The sequence below is a fragment of the Rhinolophus sinicus genome, chromosome 6 (assembly GCF_057876585.1).
Source record: "Rhinolophus sinicus isolate RSI-liver-muscle chromosome 6, RSI-T2T, whole genome shotgun sequence".
NCBI classification, from domain to species: domain Eukaryota; kingdom Metazoa; phylum Chordata; class Mammalia; order Chiroptera; family Rhinolophidae; genus Rhinolophus; species Rhinolophus sinicus.
In genome coordinates this window covers 8,240,085-8,260,345 of record NC_142506.1, presented here as the reverse complement: position 1 = coordinate 8,260,345, position 20,261 = coordinate 8,240,085, and positions in this window count along the sequence as shown.

Genomic DNA, 20,261 nt, shown 5'->3' with positions numbered 1-20,261 from the left:
TTTTTGGAATCAGCCCTGTCTGGAGTTGAATTTCATTCCTAATTTGAATTTGGGAAAGTCACTTAACCTTTCCGGGAGTGTTTTCTCATTCTTAAAATGGAAAAACGTATAGTCTATATTATTAGAGTTACTATGCGGATAAGTGAGCTGATTTGTGCAAACTGCTAAATATGATGCCTAAAAAATAGTAAGTGCTTGACAAAAGGTAGCTATTCCTGTTGATTACTGTTATTTTTGTTTCATCATTATTGTGAAGATATTGTTTGAATACATTCAATGTCTTAGGTAGCATACAAAGTAAATGAGATGTAGCAGCCCAGAGAAACCCATTCCAAGCCCACAGGCTTTTCTGTGGGAAGCTGATCATATGATCTGCGATACTGTGAACCAAGCTGATTGGTCCCCAAATGATGGGTACTTGGCCCATGAACAGAACAGTCATTGATAGTGGCTTCTGAGTTCCCTTGGTACAAAGCACTTGCCCCAAAGGGATAGTAACGATTTACTGAATGCATCAGAAAGTCTTTCTAAAGGAAGTTGGGATGTGAGATATGTTAAAGCAAGAGCAGCTGGTCCTGGAATCTGAAGCCAAAGTACAGACTAGACAGGAAGCAGTCCCTGTGAGGTCGCAAAGCCAGAGTCTGCACCAGAGCGGAGGATAGATGTAAGGGGCACGGAAGGAGCGAGAAGCACACAGGGAGCATCAGGAACATGCAGACAGAGCAAGCGCTGCAACCGAGTCACCAAGGGTAGGGATTGGAACCAGCACCCTTGAACTCCAGAGTTTAGGCTCTTGACCTCCACACTGGGGGTCACAGACCCTCCTGCCTCCGGGGGCCAGTCAAGTCACAGAAACAAGGGGTGGGTGCCTGAGGAGGCCTGTGTCAAAGTGGACAGTGTTCGCCCTTCAAAAGGGAGCAGCTGCTAATGCATTTTGGACAAATGGGAAAATGTGGGAACATGAGCCAAAGATGTCAGGTTTTCTGACTTTCCAAGAGAAGCACAAATCCAGATACCCATGTGACAACTCCAGCACTGTAAAGCTGAAAACTAATTCGGTTTATCTAAGGACTGTGCAGGCAAAACTACACACACACACACACACACACACATCTTTGGGTAAGATTTAGTCTCTACCTCCAGTTTGAGAAAACTGCCTTCTACTGTCAGTTGGAAGAGAAGGGAGATTTTCAATGCAATGTCCAAACTCTCTTCTCTAATTGATGGGGACAGAAAAGGAGAAAGGAGTGTGCCATGAAAGGCAATTTCTGGGAGCAGGATTCAAAGGGAATTTCTCATCCAATGATCCAAACCATTCCTCAAATCCAAAGGGAGAGGAGACATCTTGTCTGCTTCTGCTCAAGATGGAGCAATGGGGACCAGATCTACCTTCCTGCCTAAAACACCAAAAAGACCAACATATACATGAAAGAGTATTTTGCAAGACATTGAACATAAGACAATACAGGACAGTGAGAGACGGGAAGCAATGACAGAGCCCTGCGATGGCCCCAGCTCACTGCCTGGAGGCAGATTCCAGGGCACAGCACAGGGAGGAGATACCCAGGGGAGCCCGTTGTCTCGCAGAGTCGAGGCGATGGGGCTGAGCATGTGGGGAAACCAGAGTGGCTGAGTTGGGAGGTCAGCGTACGAGAGCGGGGAGAGCTACAGAGACAGAGAGAGCTCTGGAGACCTCCGGGACCACTGAGTCTGGCTGCGCACTAACTGGCACCTGGGTGTGAGGAGAATACCAGAGGCCAGCAGGCAAAGAAGGAGAAGAACCACTCCCCGTGGCTGACAAGGGGCCAGGAATCATTCTTTTTCCCAGTAGCCAGAGTGGAAAATCTCATATTTCATGGAGTATTGGGTAAAATATTTGGAATACTTTTGCCTCAGTAATGGGGAAAAACAGCCCTAGAGGAAATGTTGCTCTATCTTGCTTAACAAAGCTTTAAAGCAAAACCCAAAAGGATCAAACAATGTGTTAAATTTGGACAACTGTGTAAGGGGGCATAAGCGTTGCCACAATCACGATAATGGTCGTAGCCATCACCCCCAAAGACTCCCGGTGCCCCTTTGACAGCCCCTCCTTATACTCCCTGCCCCCGTCCACAGTCCCCAGGTGGATGACAATCTGGGATCTGGTTTCTCCTCACTGCACACTGGTTTGCATTTTTTCAGAACTTTGCAGACATGGAATCAAACAGCATGGACTCCTTTTTAATCTGCTTCTTTCCTCAGCGTGGTGATTTTGGAATATATGTATGTTGCTGTCTATGTCCGTTGTTCATCCCTTTTATTGTTCACTCAGAAACAGAGATGAGGGGTGGGGGCTGCAAAGAGTTCTTCTACCATTTGAGTAGTTTTGCCGTCAGAGCACATGAGGGTATAAGGAGGGCATTGACTCATCCAAAGGGGATGAGCGTTTCACTTCCTCAAAGCTGGGAGTGAGGCTCAGCATGTGATGCTCAGAAAGCCGGGAGGCCATGAGGTGAAGGGCACAAGGCCAGAAGTGCCCACCCAAAAGCAAATGCAAGAGGTCAGCGTAGCCAGCCCTCTAAGGAACCAGGAGGGAGAATTCGGAGCAAGTGCTTCCGCATAATTGTGTATGGGGGTGACCCAGGAACACACGCTTTGTTACTCAACCTGGGACCCAAGTGCAAGAAAACGCCACGTCCTGCCTCTGATTGGTACACGATACTAACTAGAGAACTGGGTTAGAAATGATTCTGGGGTTGCACAGAGGTTGTGAACAATGAGTGTTTTCACAGTGACCACCAGAGGCCTATCTGCCATTCTGCCCTAAGGTAGTCAGTCTCCAGTCGGGGGCTGAGGAAACCAGGGTCTAATTCCCTCTCATTCTGAATCCATTATTTCCTTCTTAGGATAGGCCCTCTCTTTGATATTCATCTCGACATTCCCTCTGCCATTCTAGGAGGTATACAGCCTGCTCTAAGGACAACTGTCTGTAATTGAACCTCTTTCCTTCATGCTGTTTCAATGAGTTGGGCCTCAGGTTGCTAACCTTGTCTAAGGTGTCATGGATGGAATGCCTGTGTCCTCCCAAAACTCATATGTGCAAGCCCTGCCCCAAGTGTGATGGTATTTACATGTGTGGCCTTGGGGACGCACTTCAGTTTAGATGGGGTCATGAGGGTGGGGCCTTCATGTTGGGATTATATCCTGATAAGAAGAGGAAGAGAGAACAGAGCTGGTTCTCTCTGCACCAGGTGAGGGAATAGCAAAAAGGTGGTCGTCTGCAACCAGGAAAAGGGAACCACCCAGAACCACATCAGCCAGAACCTTGATCCTGAACTTCCAGCCTCCAGAACTGGGAGAAACAAATGTCTGTTGTTTAAGCCACTCATTCTGTGCCATTTTGTGATAGCAGCCTACACTAACTAAGACACACGAGCGTGTTAAATCAGCTGATCTAAACTTGATGATAAAAGGAATACAACTACTGCTGTCCAGTGTGATGTCTCGCTGTAGCAAACTTCTCATAAATACAGGGACTTGACAGGATTTTTTAAAATCAGGAATTCAATCAACTCACATTTCAAAATAACCTGTTATTTTCCATGTGCATTTATTCCTCAGATGTATGCATTCCATTCTGTATAAAGTTATTAAGCACTTGGCAAGGATAAGAAAAAATTGTTGCTGACCTTTAGGGAATGCAATTGAAGGTTTATTCTTTGGAAAGCCCCAGGTATATAATGATTATACAGTAACACATTGTGTAATTGCATTTAATCTCTGCCTAGAGGCTAGGAATTACTGCAAATCAGTACCTCCCTAATAGAAGGTACTATGATGCTGGGAGGCAGCAGGAACCAACCAGTGTAAGGACACTTGTCACTGCAGCAAGCATTCCTCCAGAGGGCGAAACAGTGTAGAGGCATCAGGTTTGGTTCAGTTTCAGTCACTGCCCCTCGAGTGAGGAGGAAGACCTGGACAAATTATTAGAGATAGGGAAAACAGTTCCTAGGGTAGAAGATCAAAGGATTTTGAGCTGTGCTGTTTAACCAGGAGAAGACGAAGAGCCAGCATTGGGAAGGTGTTCCCAAATCCAGCCAATAGAATGGGCTGGAAAGAGCCACAGAATAAGAGGAATGAGGTAATTACTAAAGTCCTATTTTGAACCCGTTGCAGGTGTGACCTTGAACGGGGGATTGCCCCTTTCTGGGTTGGGGACAGAAAAGCAGTGATTAAGATGTGAGTACCAGAGTAAGATTGCCTGGGCTTTAATCCCAGCTCTGGCCTGTCCCCTCTTCCTGACCTTGAGTTCTCCAGCTCTTAGTTTCTTTGTCTGTAATATGGGGCCAGTCATATTGGCTTCCTCCTAAGGTTGTGACAATTCAATGAGATAATACATAGAAAGCCCAATGTTGACAATAATCACGGTAATAATAAAACTCAATTTATGACAGAAAGGAGGTCTTCGGCACAAATGTATTGTTAAGGAAACTGAAACATAACCTTTCTTCTTAGAAACAATTTTTATATTTTCATGAAAATCTTTCAAATATACAACACACTACTCCACATACTGAAAAAAAATGTCATGTAATATATAGATGATATAGAATCGTACACTTGAAACCTATATAGTTTTGTTGACCATTGTCATCCCAATAAATTTTAATTAAAATAATAATAATAATAATAATAATAATACCTGTCCTCAGAATTCCTAAAGGCCTCATTACATGAAGTCACCATACTCTACTTAATGATGACGGTAAGTCATCAGGAAGAAAAACAAAACTAAATTATATTAGCTATCTTCTCTTTCAGTAAGCATAGGCTGATAGAGGTGGAATTTTGAAGAAAGGAAGAATATTGTGATGGGAAAAAAAAACCTGAAATTCAAAAAAAAAAGTGTAAAAAAAAGAACACACTATTGGAATAAGAAAGTATGGGGCCTTGGCCTGGCTTTGCCTAGTACCTGGGGAACCCTAAGCAAATCGCAGGAGATCTCTGAGCAGCAGCTTGCTGGCATAATTTAAAACTACCCATGTCACAAAACTGACAGAGGAGACATATGTAAAAAAGTATCTGCAAATTTATTCACCAGATATAAATTGTTACTGGTTTTTCTTGAGGTTTCAAGACCATTGTCACGAACATGGATCACTACCCCATAACATGACAAAGTTCTACCCATGAGGGCAAATGCAGAAAAGCACCATGTGTTCACATCATGGGAGGGCCGTCATCTTGGAAAACCAGACATCCATCGCAACTAACACAGTGCTTTCCCTAAAGTCACGGCCCAAGAAATATTTGTTAGACAGCTACATTAATCAGGCATGCTGAGAAGAGTAACTTTAGTCTTTTAGTTTAAAAAAAAAAAAAAGTACAGGCTAATTATGAAAAGCAGAAGTCATACCACATATGAATAAGGAAGTGTCTTCGCCCTTCAGGCTGCTATAACAAAGTACCACACACTGGGTTGGTTATAAACAACAGAAATGTATTTCTCACAGTTCTGGAGGCTGGAAGTCCAAGATCAGGGAGTCAGCATGGTCGGGTTCTAGAGAGATCTCTCTTCCTGGTTCACAGAATAACACCTTTCCCTTGTATCCTCACATGGCAGAGAAAGAGAAAGGATTAGCCATTTTCCTTTTCTCATAAGGACACTAATCCCACCATGAGAGCCCCACCCACATGACCCAATCACCTCCCAAAGGCCCCACCTCCAAATACTATCACATCGGAGATTATGATCTCAACACATGAATTTGGGGGGATACACAAACATTCAATCCACAGCAAAAAGTTAGTAAAACAAATTTCCTAACATCACATCATCTAGGAATAAGCATTGCCAACACTTGATGAAAACCAACCTAGGCATCGCTCTATTATAAATTAATAGAAAGGAATAAAAAAACAAAGACAATAGCTTACAGATACATAGACACATTGATAGACTGTATTTAAGAAAACATGGTGTTCATAATATAAGTGTTATTTTTGAATAAAATATTATATTTAATTTTATCTGAATTTAATAGAGAAATAAAAAGAACATAAGGAAGAATGGAAGCAAATTGCTAAACTGTATGTTTCTAACCTGAAATATTTGTTAACTCATGAGAAATTCCACTAAAGCTTAAGAAATAGAAGATTACAAAACATTACTTTAAGAAGCCATTTAAAATCCAACACTCAACATTATGCTGTGTCCTTGGCTTCATTGAGTGCAAATTACAAGTGCACTGATATGCAAATTTTACTATTATAGGCAAAATTAAAATTTTTGATAACATTGTACTAGCAGCAGTGTGAAAAAGTAGGCACATGTAAATTGCTGGTTGCATTACAAACTGGACAACCTCCTTGAAGAGTTTTTTTAATATTTCTCAAAATGATTAATGTACACACTCTTACATCAAATGTATAGTGCTAAGTTAGCAGGTGCTTATATTTTTTAAAACAGTCAGGGGACTATGTGTGAGTGTGTATATGCACATATGTGTGTATGTATGTAAGTATGCAATTTTGCTTGTATATGTAAAAACTGCTCACAAAACTTCTAACACTGGTTGTCTCCAGGAATGAGTTGTAAATGACAGACAGAGGTGAGAAGGAAAATGTTTGTCTTCCCTTGTAGCGCTTTTGAATTTTTAACTATGTGAACATATTATCTATTTATAAATAAATTTAATTTAATTAAGAAATAAAGGAGCTATCAATATTTCCACATGCAACAGAAATAGAAAGTAAGGAGAAAAAGAAAAGAATCAATTGCTAGAAACGGGGGTGCAATACTCAGGTCATTGGTGTGTATAGAAAGAAGATTTCAGTGATATGATAGGGACAGAATCCAAATTATAGTTGGCAAGTCACAGAAGGAAAGTTAAAAGAAAAATGAAGACGTTAAATGTTGACTCCATTTTCAAAACTGGTTAAGAGGCGAAAGCAAGAAACATAAGTAGTAACCAGAAGCTATGGTTTTCATGTTTGTATGTTTGCTTGCTTGTTTTCTAATATATGTGTGTTTCTATTCTGAAGGAAAAAAAGAGAAAACCATAAAATACAAATGAAAAGGGGGTACTTGGTGGAGTATAAGGTTCCTAAGAAAGAAGAATGCCATGAGAGCCAAAATACTTTTTAATGGGGTACCTGGATCAAAGGGAATTTCACCACATCCACTGAGATAGGAAAGAGAAAAAGAGAGCATGCATGTATGCAAAGATGAGCATACAGATACCAGAGAATGAAACTGGTAAAAATCTCACCTTTGGCCTCGATTCTTTTATCTCAGTGAAGCTAAAGGTGCAGTCATCTGCTAAGAGTGAGAGGAGTAGTGGTAAGTTGGAAGTTTGAGCAAAGAAGTAAAAATTTTTAAATAGTTGCTGAAGCAACGGATGATGGTGTGAACCATGCAGAAATGTAAAAGAATTGGCTAAAAGCACCAAAGGCCAATGGAGACTTGCAATGAAATCAAATATCCGTGGAAGCTTGATTTCTCTGTCAGAATTCAGCTATCTAGCAACTGAAATGAGAAATGAGGGTGTTAAATTGGTACAAGGTTGGCTTTTGCAATACAGACAAGGGAGCAATGAAATGTTATTTATGAAAACATGAGTGAAATGCTGGACAAGGAGAACATAACTGAGCTAAGCTGGGTAGCAAGGGATGTGAAGCAAGAAGTAGGGTGAGAACTAGAAGACAGAGGAGCCAGGATCTGGAGGTCTGCATGATAGAGGGCAAAGGGGAGAGTAAAAGAACTGAAAGTAAAAGATGGAAACTGGGATTTGGAGCTGCAGATTTAGAGGAGGTGCCTTGACCCATAACAATGACCAAAGGAGAAGGTAGACATGGGGAAATTAAGGTAAGGATCACTGGAGATAAGAAAGTCAAAACACTGCCTCATGATTCCTTTTTCCTGGGCTCCATGCTTGTATCCACTGGGTCTCTTGTAAGAGGTAGAGTATGCCACTAACAGGAAGACTTGATGGGGATTGTTGGCTTTAAATGTTTCCCAGAAATATAAGTAATAGTGAAGTAGAGGGTCTCCTCTAGAAGTCTACAATATATGGTTTTTCAGGAACCTGATATCTCAGCCCTTCCAACTCGTAAAATTTACTTTAGAGAAACTGCATCCCTTGGGACTGTGTCTAGAGTGGTGATGCACTTACCCTGAGTTGAGCCCCGGTAATTGTCTATATTTGGTTACTGCTGGGATGATGGCATAGAAATGGTGGCGTGAGGTGAGCCTCTTGAAATCTCCCTGGAGTTTACAACAAATTGAAACAGCTATAATTCCACAAAGGATTCCTTGTGCAGAAGACAGGCAAGCCTAAGAGATGCACAACTGAAATCATCTAAGGGTGGGCAAACTGGGCGAGCGGGAGAGGACGGTAGGGAGAAGTGCCAAGACGTGAGCCTTATGTGACAGCAGGATGCAGACTGGAACTAAGATACACTGGTATCACATTAGCGCCAAATTAGAGAGTGTTTTTCATGTTTCTAAATGTCAAAGTCCTTATAAAATACATGTAAACACTTACAGAAGAGGAGAAATCACGGATAAATAATTTTCCATTAGACCATTGTGCTTGTCAAGGTCTCCTCAGGGTTATTTATGAAAAGTGGCAGAACTTCTACAATTTTGGCAAAATGGAAGTGCCTCTACTTTCTCTGACTAAAGCTATGAAATCTTCAGACCTCTGGTACTCAAATCAGAAATTTGGTGCTGACTCATTCATCCACTCAAAAATGTCATTGCCTGCTTTCTTAGTGCTATTATAATAACAAATTGGGTACTCTTAGACCAGTTATTTAAACTCACTGAACCCAGGGATTCTCATCTGTCACTTGAATCTATGAAACCCAACTTACTGAGATCACAGAGAATAAAAGGATAATAAAACTATAAAATATGGGTGCCCCTCAAAAGAAATCTAAACCTGTAAGTCTAGAGTCCAAGATCTCTCTAGACTTAGAGGTTGATATATGTAAAATACCTAGAGAAACCACTAAAAGATCTACACAAAGGCATACACTCAGAAACATTACAAATCAAAATGGAATTCTAAAAGATAGTCAAGTAATCCACAGGAAGGTAAGAAAAGAGAACAAAAATGAAAAACTGAGGAAAAAAAACAGAAAACCAAAAAAATGGCAGACTTAAGCCCTAACATATCAATAATTACAAAAAATTTAAATGATATAAATATATCAATTAAAAGACAGATTAGTAGACTGGATTAAAAAATATGCCATCTATAGGAAACTCCGTTCATGTATAAGTAGTAAAAGGATTTTAAAAAGATATATCATACAAACCTTAATCTTAATGAAAGCAAGAATGGCTATATCAATATATGATAAAATAGATTTTAGAACAAATAAAATTATTATAGACAGAGAGGGACTTTGCATAGTGAGAGAAAGGTCAATCCACCAAGAAGGCGTAGCAATCCTAAAGTGCATGGACTAAACAACAGAATTGCAAAATATGAAAAGCAAAAACTCATAAAACTGATAGAAGAAATAGACAAATCCAAAAATATAGTAGATACTTCAACATCCCTCTTTCAACAGTTGATAGAACCAGACATAAAATCAGCAAAGATATAGAAGAATTCAGTAACACCATTAACCAACAGAATCTAATTGATACTTATAGACCATTCCACCCAACAAGAGCAGATTACGCATTCTTTTCCAGTACACACAGAATATTTACCAAAATAGGTCACACCCTGGGCCAAAAAACATACCTCAACAAACTAAAAAAAAAAAAAAATTGAGATCATAAAGAATGCATTCTCTGACCACAGTGATAGCCAATGGAAATTAATAACAAAGACAACAGGTAAATATCCAAGGGAAGAAAAAGGGGAGATAATATTTCTATATTTTACTCAGACTGATAAAAATGATACCACCAGTAGACTGGGATATGGTATCATTTTATCAGTCTGAGTGAAGTATAGAAATATTATCTCCCTTTCTTTTGGACAGATAGAAATACCTGTAGATACAGATCTAGATATAGTTATGTTTTATATATATATATATATATATATATATATATATATATAAAAGCTTTATATGTATATAAAACTATCAAGATATACACATATATAATAAATTAACAGTACATGTGTAAATAATTCATGAGTCAAAGAGGAAGTCTCAAAGGAAATTTTAAAATGTATTGACCTGAATAAAAACTAAAATACTACATATTAAAATTTGTGGTACACAGCTAAAGCAGTGCTGAGAGGGAAATTTATAGCATTAAATGCCTATACAGAAAAAGAAGAAAAGTCTCAAATTAATGATCTAAGTTCTCACCTCAAAAACCTAGGAAAAACAGAACAATGTAAACCTAAAGCAGGGAGAAGGAGGAAATAAGAAAGAACAGAAACCAAGTAAATTAAAAGCATAAAATCAATGGAGAAAAATCAATAAGCAAAGACAGTTCTTTGAAAAGATCAATAAAGCTGGCAAACCTCTAGCCAAAGTGACAGAGGAAAAATGAGAAGATACAAATTACCAATATCAGGCCTGGAACAGGGAACTTAATACAGAGCCTGAGGCACCAAAGGATAAGAGAGTAGTAAAAACATCTCCACACATATAAATTTAAAAACTTAGAGAAAATGGACTAATTCCTTGAAAAACACAAACTATAATGCCACAACCCACTTAATATTACATAAAATAGATTATTTGAATAGGCCTACAACTATTAAGGAAATTAAGTTTGTGATTTAAATATTCCATAAAAGTAATATTCAGTCCCAGAGGGTGTCACTGGAGAATTCCACAAAATGTATAAAGAAGAATTAGCAACAATTCTACACAACCTCTTCCAGAAAATAGAAGAGGAGGGAATATATCCCATTTCATTTTATTAACTTAGCATTACCCTGATACCAAAACTAGACAAAAATAGTACCAATTTTTTAATAAATAGATAAGACTACAGACCACTAACCTTCATGAATGTAGATGCAAAATCCTTAACAAAATGTTAGCAAACAGAATTCAGCAACATATAAAAAAAAAATTATACATGATGAGGAGAAGGTTATTCCAGGAATGCAAGACGGACTCAAGATTTAAAAATCAAGTATAATTCACTAGGTTAACAGACTGAAAAAGAACAGTCATGTAATCATATCAATTGATGCAAGAAAAGCATTTGACAAAAATTCAGCAACCATCATAATTGGAAAAAAAAAAAACCCTCTTAAAAGTAGAAACTCAGTCTACTTTATAAGGAGCATCTACAAAAAACCTATAGCTAACATTATACATAATGATGAAAAATTGAGTGTTGTGCCTTAAAATTGAAAAGACAAAGATGTCCACTCTTACCATTCTTATTCAACATAGAGCGGGAAGTTCTAGCCAGTGCAATAGAGCAAGAAAAGGGGGAAATGGACACACATGTCAGAAAAGAAAAAATAAAACTATTCCTATTTGGAGATGACATAATTGTCTATGTAGAAAATCCCAAGTAACCTACAAAAAAAAAAAAAAAGTCATTTCTAGAACTAATAAGTCAATTTAGCAAGGTCACAGGATATAAGATCAACACACACACCCACACAAACACACACATTCACACACAAATGTATTTCTGTATACTAGCAATGAACATGTGGACACCAAAATTAAAAATATCACTTACAATCGCTCCCCAAAATGAAATACTTAAGGTGTAATCTAACAAAATATGTATAGGACTTGTATGTTGACAACTACAAATGCCAATAAAAGAAATCAAAGAATATCGAAATAAATGAAGAGATACACTGTGTTCATGGACTGGAATACTGAATAGATTAATAATGCCAATTCTCCCCCAAATGATAAACAGGTCTAATGTATGTATATATATGCATTATATATATAATGCAAATATATATGTATATATATATACACACACATATATACATATATACATACTTTTTTTTTTTTCAGGAAGACCTTTTACAGATATAGACAATATTATTCTAAAATTTATATGGAAAGTTACCAGCCCAAGACTAGCTAAAATCATCTTGATAAGAATAAATTGGGAGGAATTACTCTTTCCACTGTTAAGTCTTACTACACAGCTACAGTAATCATGACAGTGTGAGGTATTGGCAGGACAGACACATCCATCAATGTAACAGAAAAGAGAACCCAGAAATAGACCCACACAAATATACCAAACTGATTTTTCATGAAGTTGCACAGTTGAGACAAAGACATAAGTGCCAGTAGTTGATCCCATGAAGCCAAAATAAGGGAGAAGGGATCACCAGACAGGATGGAAGGAAAGCTGGTGTAGAATTATTGAGCTGTCTAACACTGAGAGCAACTGGGGCTAAGTCTCACCGAAGACCCTGGAAAGCACAGTGTGGACCTCAGAATTAGCTCTCTGGCACACAGAAGATGGGGGCATTCATGCATGATACTACTGCCTATCGGTGGAAGGTTGACTTCAGGTGTTATATCCCTGTGCATTTGGGGTTACCCTTGTGAGTTGACTGGCTAAGCTTATAAAGAAGCCATAAAGCAGAAATTCTGAGAGGTAGAAAGTCATAAGTGTGCCCCATACAGTCAACCACAGTTTTAGCTGACGTCACAAGAGGCTGAGGGACTAGATTTCAGGACCCCAATAGCATCTGCTACAGTAAGTGTCTAATTCTGTAGGAGAGTGTTAGCAAGAACTGTTGACCACAGGAACAAACACCATCAAACATACCAGCTTCCATTATTAATTAAAGAAGCTACATTTTTCTCCACTTGCCTTGCCCTTTAACCTGTTCTCAACTGTTTCAGGACTTGAGTGTGAAAGGGAATATCAGCTGTTGCTCCTTTTTAATACCCCTCAACCTAATCCTAGTGCAAACTACAGCCCTAACCCTCAAACTGACCTTAAACCTCACACTCACTTTCACCCTCACCCTAAGCCTCACGTTCACTCTAACTTTAAGCCTAACTCTACCCCTAACTCTGACCCTGACCCTAACCCTGACCCTGACCCTAACCCTAACCCTGACCCTGACCCTGACCCTGACCCTGACCCTGACCTTGATCCTGACCCTAACCCTGACTCTACCCCTAACACAAACACAAACATAAATCCAAGTCCAACCCTAACCCCTCACCCTCACCTTAACTTCACTGATGGCTTTTTTCTAGACTATGGTTCACACTTCCTTGCTTCATTAAATGTCACATTAGATACTGGACACGGTAAAGGATATGTCTAGACACCCTGCATTCTGTGATTTTTATTCCAGTAAGGAGTTAACTAGGCTGGCTTCAAATTCCAAACTGTCTTCCCTTGTAATTTGCAGAAGCTGAAATCTCTGCTCAGGGCTTTCAGCTTCCAGTTTTATCACCAGGTGCATTGGGGTCCCCTCCCCTCAATCCATGTGTAGTTTAGCAATCTGCCAAAGATTGGGGAAACTTTGATGTTTAGATTTGGGAGCTCATTCCTTTCCAGGATTTCTCTCCTACCTTTCTGGCTCTTCTGCCAGCCCTGAACTCTTTCTTCCTCCTCTGCTGTTTTTTGCCTCTTTTTGGTTGGTCTCCAGTGCAATCAAATAGCTGTTTTATATACATACTTTTTTGTCCATACTGTATCATTGTTACCTGTAGGAAGTTTAGTGCAACTGACCTCCTTCATCATCACCAGAAGCTGGAACTCTCTGGAACCAAGTTTAACTTCTCATAGGGAACTCTCCTTGAGCCAGAGGTCTAGAGGGAGGGGCAACAATACATGAGAACAGGTGGCAGAGGAGCCTAAGCTACCTGCTCAGGCAATTCACTGCATCTTCCTGACCTCCTCCAGCTGAGGCTCTTATCTACCATATCCTCATAATGATGAATTGCTACTGCACACATTCAACCTTTTTTCTTAGTGGATCAGATAACAGCCAGTTCATGATGAGTAGCTCATATTTGTTACGCTGGTCAAATGTTTAGTCTCTACCAGGACGCAGTAGCAACTCAAGGGGTTTTTCTCAAAAGAAGAATAGGTGTTAGCAAATGTGAGCATGGCTTTACTCCAAAGCCATTGGTCAATCTGCTCTGTTCTTTGGGGCCTTCCTGAAGCTGCATCCTTATTTGCCCTAAACACTCTGAGCACAACAGGATCTAAAGTAACCAATCAGATTATGCCACTCCTCCTTCCTGGGGGAGGAGGGAGCAAGGGAGGGAGAAGACCCAGGAATGATATGTTAGCGCAACTCCCTGCACATGAGAGGAAATTATCACAAACGGGAAGTCATCTTCCTGACCCCAATAGAAAGCCTGACATAGAGCAGTACTCAGTCTGGGTTAGAACACATGATTAGATAAATGACTGAGTAAATCACTATTGTCACTATTTCAAATTTAGTAGTGATCCTATATAAATACCACATAATAAATCACTTATGCAAGTCTAATACATTTTAGGAGGTAGTGAATTCTGCCCAATAAAAACTTGTGAAAGTAAAAAAAAAAGAAAAGACTTGTGAAAGTATCAGCATTCGCTTGGTACTGGGCATTTGTGAAATGCCAAAGGTCTATTTATTTATTTATGTATTACTCATTCATTCATTCAATATATTTTGTGTGTCAGGCATCACGCTAAGTACAAAGGAGGTATATACGCGTACGAATGAATGGCACTGTCCTTGACTGCACGAAGCTATCATCTAGTAGACAATACAACATGGGCAACCTCAACCAAAAGTCAGAAGAACGGAGCGCCAAGCCAGATTGTCCCTCCATATCTCTCTCCTTGACCCAGGAGAGCTCTTCTTGCCCAAGGATGTCTTGACTCACTGACCTTGTCACCAACCCACCAACATAGTCTGAAATCCAGAAGAAAGTAGACAGGTGAGGAACCCTGGACTGCTCAGAAAAATGTATTTTCAGACAACTCTTAGAGCCATAAATAATGGGAATGCCAAACTACAAGAATCACGGGGGAACAGAGCAGGGAAAATATAATTTAGCCACACTTTCCAGATTCTGAGACACTTTCCATGCATACATAAATAAATATGTAAATGAACAATAGAAAATGTGGGTTAGACAATGTCCAGTTTGAAGTGAAATGCAGATAAATCCTGATACCTACCAGCAGGTTAAATCCTTAAATATTTTATGCTCTCTGTTGATACTGGGGGAAAACAAGACAAAAAGGGAGAGAGGAAGAAAGGGAGTAGAGACAAAGAGAGATAAAGAAAGAGTAAAACAGATCATGATTCCATTGATACAGCAGATTTTATCACTTTTTTTTCTTTCCTTGACCGATTTCTTTTTCCTTACATTGCAAGCTTGGCAATTGATCTTGGGAGACACTGTGAGAGCTCCCAGTGAATTCTGCATCTTGCAGTTAGCCTCATCTCTGCCTAATGAAGTCTGTGTCTAACGAAGACCATCATGGATCAGTGGAATCACATAATTCACTCCACCCATTTCAAAACCAGCCGCGCTCACACCTCGCACCCAGACTGCTTCATTAATTTATAGGAACAGGATAGTTTGAAACAAATGCTGGTTGGCATTTCAGTCCCATTTTTAAAATCACCAGTGCTAATTAGATATGGTTTTCAAGTAGTCAAAAGAAGCAAAAAGCAAACCTAGAGTCTCACACCAGGAAACAATTCCTTTTCCGTATCTGTAAATCCTTCTAACTCTTCATATATGTAATCTTATTTTGTTTTCATTCCTAACTTGGCTGGTATGGTTAAAATATTGTGTAATAATTTAGTGCCCTTTTTTAACCTATTATTGCAACTCAGCGTTTCCAAATTATTCATAAATCACTTCTCATTTTTAAGGACTACATAGGTTTACATCGACCGAGTGTTCTACTGCTCATTAGATTCATTAGCTATCATTTAAGCTGTGATTCCATTCTTGCTCATAAACTATTGCTCTGTAAGTTCTTATGAGAGGCTATTACCAAGGTAGTTATATGTCCACTACTTGTCTACTGACTGCATAATAAGTTCCTCCAGTACTCAGCTCAGAGCCTGACTTATAGTAAGACAGCAATAAATGCTTGTGGAAAGAATAAACCAGCCAATCATTCAGGTACCCATTCAGTACCCTACAGGAATTGACTAGAATTATAAAAAGCAGGGCTCATGCTAAGGACTTAGAACAAAGCAAGCCAATGGTTAACCAGGGAGCCCAAGAACACTGAATTTCTCACGGGACCTTCTCAGCAGCAAAATGAGTTGATCCATAAAAATACCTTCTCTCCCTTGGCAATGTGATAATGTGTCTTTCTAAGTAGACGGCTTATTCTAGGAATTCCTTGTCTGAGTACAGCTCAGTCAGGTGTAACGGAGCTTCCTACTGGTCCCTCTGACTCAAGGGCCTTTCACCAACCAAGGGGACTTGCTAAAGTTCTCTTGCTGGGTTCACCTATGGACCCCTAGAGATCTGTTTCTGTACCTGTTTCCCTGCCTCCCCACTGGCATGCCCTATCCCCCTGGTGAGCTTTTTGAAGGCAGGAATCAAATGTTGCCCAGTTGGATTCCCCAGTACTCAGCACAGTGCCTGGAATAGAAGACATGGAGCTCAAATCCAAACCCAACCTATATGACTCCAAATCCTGGGATCGCTCATTTATTTGACAAATATTTACTGAGGGTCTGCTGCGTGCATGGCTGTATGCCACCTACTAAGGGACACAGGGAAGCAAGACAGAAGAAGCAATCAAATGGTAGCCTTCACAATGCCTAAGGTATGTGGATAAAATCCTGGCTTAATCTAAGAGATTGCGCAAGTAGCCCAAAGAGAATGCTGAAATCATGACCGAACTTAGACTCTATTCGGCTGGAAAATAATAGGGCCGGATGACTCAATAAAATGTCTGGAATAAACGCCTTCCTTAAGGGGCCTGAACACTCTGGTGGCAGGAGAACAAAGGCTCCATTGCTTTCTCTTACCTGGAGCATTTTGAGCTGCAGCATCCACTGACCGGGAATCAATAGTCACGATTGTGACATGCTCCATGTGACTCTGGGAAGGTTAAACCTGACTTACTGATCGCTGTGATTAATTGGAAGTGGTCCCCTCAGGTTTGAACTGTCATCCTTCAGTCTGATGTCCCGTGCAAATCAGACACATTTGAATAAGTAGCTCGAATTCCCTTTGACACAGAGAATCCCCAGAAACATGAGAAAGGGTCAATTTGTGACCCAAGAAAGGGAAAATTCTCAAATTGAAAAGCAATACTTGTGATCAGGTTGGGGTTAATCAGCCATGATGTTGGAAGAAACAGAAATGATTCAAGTTGCACAGGTTCCCTGGGCATCTCTTCCTCCTGGGCTGCCCCTTCCTCTTCATCTGTCCAGCCCTTTAGTGGTTTTTGCTTACGCTACTTTCCCAGTGTCCTTTACAACTAAGAGCTCATATCTAGGGGCTCTGAAAGTCTCTGTTTCCTCCCAGGCTTTGTCCCATAGGTGTCATATTACTTTGACTAAGCCTCAGTTTAGTCATTTGAAAAACAGAGATTAAAATGCCAATGTATTAGTTTCCTGGGGCTGCCATAACAAAGAATCATAAACGGGGTGGCTTAAACAACAGACATTTAGCGTCTCACAACTCTGGGGGCTATAAGTCTGAGATCAAAATATGAGTAGGGTTGGTTCCTTCTAAGGGCTGTCAGGGAGAATCTCTTCCGCCTGATCCTAGCTTCTGGCAGCATCAGACGTTCCTTGGCTTGTACAGGGCGTTATTTCTGTCCTCACACCATCTTCCTGCTCTGTGTGTCTGTCTCCAAATTTTCCCTTTTATAAGGACAGCAATTCAATTAGATTACAGCTTACCCTAATGACATCATTTTCACTTGATCACCCCTATAAATACCCTATTTCAAATGTGGTCAAAATCCGAGGTACTGGGGGTTAAGACTTCACATGTCTTTTTGAGGGGACATGATTCAGTCTGTAACAGCCAAGTTCATAGCATTGCTATAAAAATTAAATGTTCTGAAATTTGTTCTGAAGCGTGTGAAATAACAACTACCTAAGAGATACTCAAAAAAGAAGCTACTCCCTTCCCCTGTTTATTTTCACCTTTGCTGTTCAGCCTTACCCTGCTTTTTTTTCTCTCTCACCACCAATAAGCCTTCCTGCATCATATATTCTTTGTTCAGTACTTTCTTTGCAAGAATATCAGGGTCTAACATCATGCTAGGCGCTTACTAGAGCTCAATCAACATTTTATAGGGAAAGTTTCACTTTTTATTTAAGTACCCTCCTACTTACTTGTGTTTTTTTAAGAATATGATTGTCAACGGAATGGATAAGAATAATATAATGTTTAATATAAATGAATTCAAAATACATTTAGCATTGAGTCTATGGAGTTTGAGATATAAAACACTAGTGTTTATGTGCACAGCATATTAAATGATGGGCACACTTGTCTCATGATTTTGAGAGACTAAGATGAGATCATTGATGCAAAGGGTTTGATACTTATTAGATACTCAGTAAGCAGACTGATGTTTATTTCGCCTATGACTAAGTCCTGCCCTGCCCTCCTCAAGCTCCCTGTCAAATGGTTTGGTTTACACGGCAGTGTGAAAGGGCTGAGTTTGAGAGAGCAACGGACGCCCCCGGAAACATGGAGGAAGAAGGGACCCCTCTGTCTGGGAACATTTCCGGAAGCCCAAGACCTCATCAACCCGGCATGCAGAGGAAGAGAACCTCAAGGCAGCCTGGAATAGGGGGTCCCAAGTTAGAGAGACTGGGGCAAGCCCTGGGAGTTCTGGGATGGTCAGTCTGCTCAGCTCTGCGGGAGCACAGAGGACCTTACCTATTCCTCAGGTATGGAAGACCCATTGGAGAGCTCAGCAGGACTGATCGTGGTAGGCTGTTTTGACTAGTATAAGATAGAACTTAGCCCTGAAGATGGTGGGGAATCCTCAAAGAATTAAAAGCAGGGAGTAACTTGATTTGCTCATTCACTCAAGCTTTCATTCATGCAACAAATATCTATATTTTTTATACTCAGTGTTGTCAGTCATTGGGTGATAAAAGACGAACAGCATATGGTTCCTACGAGGCTAGGTTAAGAATTGCACTCACTCACAGTGTGGGTTTTTCAGGCACTTCAAGTGATGGAGGCTTCCGGTTGTTCCGTTGTCAAGTGGTGGTGGTAGGAAAAACTGCTAAAGATTCTTCCTGGGAGAGTTTACCACTTCTGGAGAATAAATGCAGAGTATGCTTTTCAGTGGAGGTTTTATTACGTAAGGCTGAAATGGAAGGGCTGCAAAGTTAGGCTTTCATTCAAAGTCAAGCTTCCCTATGAATCATTGCCACTAATTATCTTTCACCAAGTGACTTAACTTTTCTAAACTTCAGGACCCTCATCTATAAAGCAAAACTATCAATACCTACCTCGGGGGATGTTGTAAGTATTGAATATGAAAACAATGAGAACTGCCTAGAGCAAAGCCTGGCATACTTAAGTACTCCATCCATACATAACAGACAGACATAGAGAATTCGTATAGTGAATACGAATGTATCCATGAATTCTCTATGTCTGCCATTTATGTATATAGCAGTGTTTGGGTTACACTATTAATGTTTTCAAAGAAAGCAGTGCACCTTTTGGGAATTACATCTTCTATTACTTCTGATATGCACCAAGAGGCCAAAATCACCTTCAGAAAGTATAATTTGTTTTCCTCATAGGGTACCTTTGGCAGATCTGGTTATATATAAAGGGATAGCTTGTAATGCTTTATAAATGTCTAATTACTCAACAAACTCATTGCAAATATCCCACGGTTGGGAATTGGATTTGCTCAATGTATGCCTAAATTAATATTTTAATATAATTTAATGTAAATGGTAACCTAATAAATGTTAATTCAAGACAAACATTAACTAATGTATGCAACTCGACTTTCTAGGAAGAAGCAGTGACTTGCAATTGCTCAGTACACATGAAATATTTATGGATCACGTGCTACCTGGAGAAGTGAAGCATTCTGTGCTACTGGACTATCCCTTCAACTAAAGATGTGCTAATGACATTATGTGTGTTCAAGGGACAAGAGAGGAGACAGGGAGAATATTTAATCCCAGTATCCTTGCCACCTGACCTCAGACCCCCTTTTGACCAAAATGAGACCTGACTTCAAATCACATTGGCACCAGCTCCTGCATATCTGCCCCAGTCCCTAGATTGTCTTGTTGCAGGAAATCAGAATAGTCAGGCATTTCTTTCTTTCTTTTTTTTTCTTTTTTCTTTTTTTCAGCTTC